This window comes from Schistocerca gregaria, chromosome 9 (assembly GCF_023897955.1).
Source record: "Schistocerca gregaria isolate iqSchGreg1 chromosome 9, iqSchGreg1.2, whole genome shotgun sequence".
Classification (NCBI taxonomy): domain Eukaryota; kingdom Metazoa; phylum Arthropoda; class Insecta; order Orthoptera; family Acrididae; genus Schistocerca; species Schistocerca gregaria.
In genome coordinates, this window is record NC_064928.1 from 108,323,543 (window position 1) to 108,329,542 (window position 6,000).

Sequence of the window (6,000 nt, forward strand, 5' to 3'; positions counted from 1 at the left end):
GAGGGTAATACGGAACACCGTGCTGGATCCTGATGGCCTCATACCACTAGCAGTCGAGATGACAGGCATCTTATCCTCATGGCTGTAATGTATCGTGCAGCCACGTCTCAATCCCTGAGTCAACAGATGGAGACATTTGCAAGACAACAACCATCTGCACGTACAGTTTGACGACGTATGCAGCAGCATGGACTATCAGCTCGGAAACTGTGGTTGCAATTACCCTTGATGCTGCATCACAGACAGAAGCGCCTGTGATGGTGTACTCAACAACGAACCTGGGTGCATGAATGGCAAAATGTCATTTTTTCGGATGACTCCAGGTTCTGTTCACAGCATCATGATGGTCCCATCTCTGTTTGGTGACATCGCGGTGAACGTTTGTTGGAAGTGTGTATTTGTAATGGCCATACTGGTGTATCGCCCAGCGTGATGGTATGGGGTGCCATTGGTGTCACCTCTTGTTCGCATTGACGGCACTTTGAACAGTGGACGTTACATTTCAGATGTGTTACGACCCGTGGTTCTACCCTTCATTCGATCCCTGTGAAACCCTACATTTTAGCAGGATAATGCACGACCGCATGTTGCAGGTCCTCTACTGGCCTTTCTGGATACAGAAAATGTTCAACTGCTGCCCTGGCCAGCACATGCTCCAGATCTCTCACCAATTGTAAACGTCTGGCCAATGGTGGCCGAGCAACTGGCTCCTCACAATATGCCAGTCACTACTCTCGATGAACTGTGGTATCGAAGCTGCATGGGTAGCTGTATCTGTACACTCCATCCAAACTCTGTTTGACTCAATGCCCAGGCATATCAAGGCCGTTATTACGGCCAGAGGTGGTTGTTCTGGGTACTGATTTCTCAAGATCTATGAACCCAAATTGCATGAAAATGTAATCATATGTCAGTTCTAGTATAATATATTTGTCCAATGAATACCTGTTTATCATCTGCATTTCTTCTTGGTGTAGTAATTTTAATGGCCAGTAGTGTATCTTTGCAGCTTGATCCTACTTGTCAGTATGATGATGCAGCACCTCTGACCGGGCTACATGCACTAATTTGGTTGGGAAGGGTTTCATAAAGTCATTGTAGCCTCTCCTGAGGCAAACTTGCTTACAACTGTTGAAACTGGTTTTTTATATCCCAGATATTGGCCATGGATGGGAATTGACGTCTGAGCTGGACACACGTGTTCAATTGGGAAGAGATCTAGGGATTTTGGTGTTCATGGCAGTACCTCCCAACAATATGCAGACAATTTATAGACACTTGTGCCATGTATGGGTGAGCACTGTCCAATAGAAAAATGGCACCACAGTAATCTTGCATGAGACGTTACACTTGAGTGACTGTGGCTTACCATTTGGTAATAAGGATCTCGTCAATCACTACCAGCTGTCACCTGAAGTCATACCTGACGGCCACTGACACCAGGAGTAGCTATGGGACTGTACTGCTAATGGAGGAATGAGAACTCTCCAAAGGTTGGCACCGTACTCGCTGAAGATGGTCGTCTGGGATAGTGTAGAACTGTGATTCATCGCTGAACGTGATGTGCTGCCATTCACCGGCAGATCTTGCATCCCAGTTATGGCTCCACTTCAAGCACAGCCATTTGTGTAGGGGTTATTATAGGCAGCCTATGCACGGGACAGTAATCCACAGTCTGGCATTGCTAGTCTCCGACAAATCGTGAGAGATGACACAGAACATTCCGAGAAGTCCAGTACTTGCTCTGCGATGGCAGGTGCAGATGTGAATGGGTTGCAATGTTCTCGGTGGACAATACGGCGATCCTCCCTAGTAGTAGTTGGATGTTGTCACCTAGAATCTGGATGAGTAGTAAACTTGTTCTCACATTCGCATTCTTGTGCAGTCCGATGCATCCAAATGCCCCATAAATATGAATATTGCACAATTTGACCAGCTGACCAAATGGAGACCCACAATGAGTCCCCTTTCGAACACATTTCTATGCTGATAATGCTGTTTCATGAGAGTATGAAGCACCTCCATGTCTTTAGCAGTGATCACTCAACATCTGATGCCGTTTGCACCTCGGACATACCTACTATACCTGGTAACAACACTAAAAATGAACAACACTAATGAACTCTGGTGGCCGTTGTACCTGTCACAGAGAATTGTACCGAGCGAGGTGGCTTGGTGGTTAGCACACTGGACTCATGTTTGGGAGGACAATGGTTCAAACCTGCATCTGGTCATCCTGATTTAGGTTTTCCTGATTTCCCTAAACACTTCAGGCAAATGCCGGGATGGTTCCTTTGAAAGGACACTGCCGACTCTTCCCCATCCTTCCCTAATCCAATGGGCCCGATGATATCACTGTTTGGCCCCCTCTGCAAATCAGCTATTTACGTACTTGCCAATGTTGTGTATGTGTACAAAGATAGATTCACATCCAAGCATGTCCTCTGACTGCTTCACTTTTTTGTCAGGCAGTGTATAATTTCGTACAGCACATAATAGCGGTATTGTGACTCCTGCACAGAGCTCAGTCTTCAGAGAATATATCTATGATGAACAAATGTATATCAGAATTTTGAAGCAGGCTTTTTTTGGAAATATTTTAGTAACTGATGCAAACTTGTTTTATAAAAACAATTAAAATACTACATGCAAAAAAAGGACACTTTCTCCCTTACAGTGTCAATTTTTTATCAATGACATCTGAGTGTTGTGTCATAGATAAGTGTTAGACTACAGAGCCAGAGGTCTGGAATCCTAGTATGCTGGGTGCTCTGCAGCTTGTCTGTATTTAGCCCTTATGCAGTCGCACGACTTTTTGTAATGTTAATAGTCATGCGGGGTGTTGCTGACACCCCAAATAAAAGTGGCTATTATTACAGTGATGTGCAGCATATCACAGATATTCATATGTTTACTTCACAAATAGATATTTATAATGTTATTTCCCAGTGCATTATTGTTTTATTTAATATTACTTTCGTATCAAATTGGGTTATTTGAAACATATGCAATAATTCCCATTTTCTTAAAATATTTTGTTTAATTATTTATTTCTATTATTTTTCATACTGTATTACAGGCAAAAGACATTATACATATAATTAGACATTTGTTCAGTCGACTCGTACAAACATCTTATGAAATCAGTCACTATAGCTGGCTGCAAGGGGTGTATTACCGTAACACTTTTCACACACATTTCTCGTGTGTTTCACACACATAACTTTCTAACATAGAGCACAGTGTGATTTAACTTTTATATCTTTACTCCGAGGACAAACTGTGCAGCACCTGGGCATAAGTATTCTTTGTTCAGAAGGTGGTGTATTGTTGCTGTCTCCAATTCCTGGCATTTTAGCGACTTTCTGTCTAACTTGTTTAGGCAGGGAGTGAATGGCTGCTCTCTTGAACACTATAGGATATAGTAATTACCTTCTGACATCACATAAATACATTCTTTGGGAAATCCTCTCATTGTTATTATTTGCATATATGATGAAGCCGTTAATGCAAGCAATGACTATCATTCAGAAAAATAGGGCAAGTGACCCATGTCTAGTTTTTCTTGAGGTTGAATAAGTCGCACACATTTCACCTATTGTGTCCACACCTGTTTTGGTCTTATTATACCTTGTTAAAATTTCTGTTATCTTTTCTTCCGCAGTATTAGTGTCAATGGCACCATCATGATGGAAAGATGAAAGGAGAACAACATTTTTTGCCCTTCTTTGGCACAAATGAAACTATCGTGATATCCTTTCTGAATCCGAAAAGACTGCTTCTAAGTTCACAACCTCTTGTGCAAACAAAGTCTGGAGTGAGCTCCCTCTTATTCTTTCTAAGAATTCCTACTACAGTAAGTTTCTTTTTCAGGAGCTCTTCAGCGAGTGGTACGGAACAAAACCAGTTGCCTAGTGTCACATTGCTTCCTGTACCTTTGATAAGCCGTACAAGTCTATTTACTATCTCCTTAGTCAAGTTTGACAGTGCAGAGGACCCTCTGGCTGTTTCCCAACCATGTTCTTCTGTCACATGAGTTGAAAATTTTGAAACCACATTTTGCAAACCCTGTGGGTCCGAGGGTTAGAATAGGACCGAGGTATTCCTGCCTGTCGTACGAGGCGACTAAAAGGATTTTTACATGTTTCGGCCTTTATGTGATGGTCACCTGTAGGGTTTGATCTCCATTCTTCAAAAATTTCCCAAAGAGCAAGCCAGTTGGGGAAGGGCGCCTTACAAGGTGCATCGCGTCCATCATGCATCGAGGCCTTTAGCCCAGTTTCTCATAGTTGCATTGCAGTCCTGCCCATTCTCCATCTCTTGCGTGTGTTTTCCACAATGCACTATGCAGTGTAGATTTTTGCGTCGATGATGACCATGGACTTCTTTGCACCTAATATCTAGCACGGTAGCCAGTATGTTGTGGTGGGGCCACCCTGTATCCTGTTCGTTGCAGCCCCCTGACCACACAGTGATCGCTCTCCTGATGCCTGTGCCATTACCTCCACACTTATGCCAAGGGATAGATGCCTGTCCCCCTAGGGCATCGGGACTCCTGGCAATGGCCATCCTGCCAGGTGGCCTTTGTTGCGGCTGGGTGGCGCCCGTGGGGAGGGCCCGTGGATGAAGTGGGTGGCATCAGGGCGGATGACATGTGATGAAGCGTAGTCCATCATCTCCAGCTGGTGGTAAAACACCAACAGTCTGGTAGTGAAACACTAGCAGTCTCTAAGCGATCATGACCTCACTTTAATGGACAGAAGTACGACCCCAACCCGTTTCCCTCCATGGCCACACCACGGGAGGAACATCAGGCTAAGGATGGCAGCAGATCTTATTTGCTCCGGTACCTTGTTTGTTCGAGACCAATGGGGAATATTTCATGATGATGAAGCCTCAGTTTTTTGTTGAGCGGTTAGAGGACAAGTTCGGGGAGGTGGAGGGCTTCTGCAAAATGAGATCTGGGTCAGTCTTGATCAAAATAGCATCCTCTGCCCAGTCACGGGAACTACTCACTTGTGACAAGCTGGGAGATGTTTCTGTTACCATCGAGCCCCATAAGAGCTTAAATATGGTCCAGGGTATCATATTTCACAGAGAACTTCTGTTGCAGTCTGACAATGAGATGCGCGACAGTTTAGAGCGGCGAGGTGTACATTTCTTCCGACATGTCCACCGGGGCCTGAAGGATAATCAGGTTGCCACTGGTGCCTTTATCTTGGCCTTTGAGGGTGATACATTGCCCGAGAAGGTCAAGGCGATGGTCTACCGGTGTGATGTAAAGCCGTATATCCCTTCCCCAATGTGGTGCTTTAAGTGCTGGAAGTTTGGCCATACGTCTTCCCGCTGTACTTTCAGTGTCACATGCCGAGATTGCGGATGCCCATCACATCCCAATACTCCATATGCCCCACCTCCCATCTGTGTCAACTGCAGAGGGCACCATTCAACTTGCTCACCTGTCTGCAGGATTCTCCAGAAAGAAAGGAAAATTATGGAGTACAAGACCCTGGACAGGCTGACCTGCACTGGGGCTAAGAGAAAATTTGAACGCCTGCATCATGTGTGTATGACATCATTTTATGCCACCACTACAGCAGTTCTGGCACCATCAGCTCTGCCAACTTAGGTCACCTCTCAGAGCCGGAAGACTACACCTGACCCCCTTGTTGGTGGGGGCCATTTCCCCCCCTTTTGCTCCTGCACCACCTAATTCGGGAGCAACAACCCCCCAACCATCAGGGACATCCATCCCCACTTCTAAGCCGGAGAAGAGTAAGTCTTCTTCGGCTTCTCTCGCTAGGTAGGGGTCCCTTGGGTCACTCCCTTCCCAGATTTCTTCTAGTGGGAAAGACGAAACCCGCCAGTGGCTGAAGATCCCAAAAGCAGCGGGTCGTAGAGCTTCACACTCACCCTCAGTCCCAGAGATTGAGCCAGTGAAGTCCTCCCAGCCAGCGAAACCCAAGGAGCAGAGAGAGAAATCTAAAAGGAAAGCCCCTA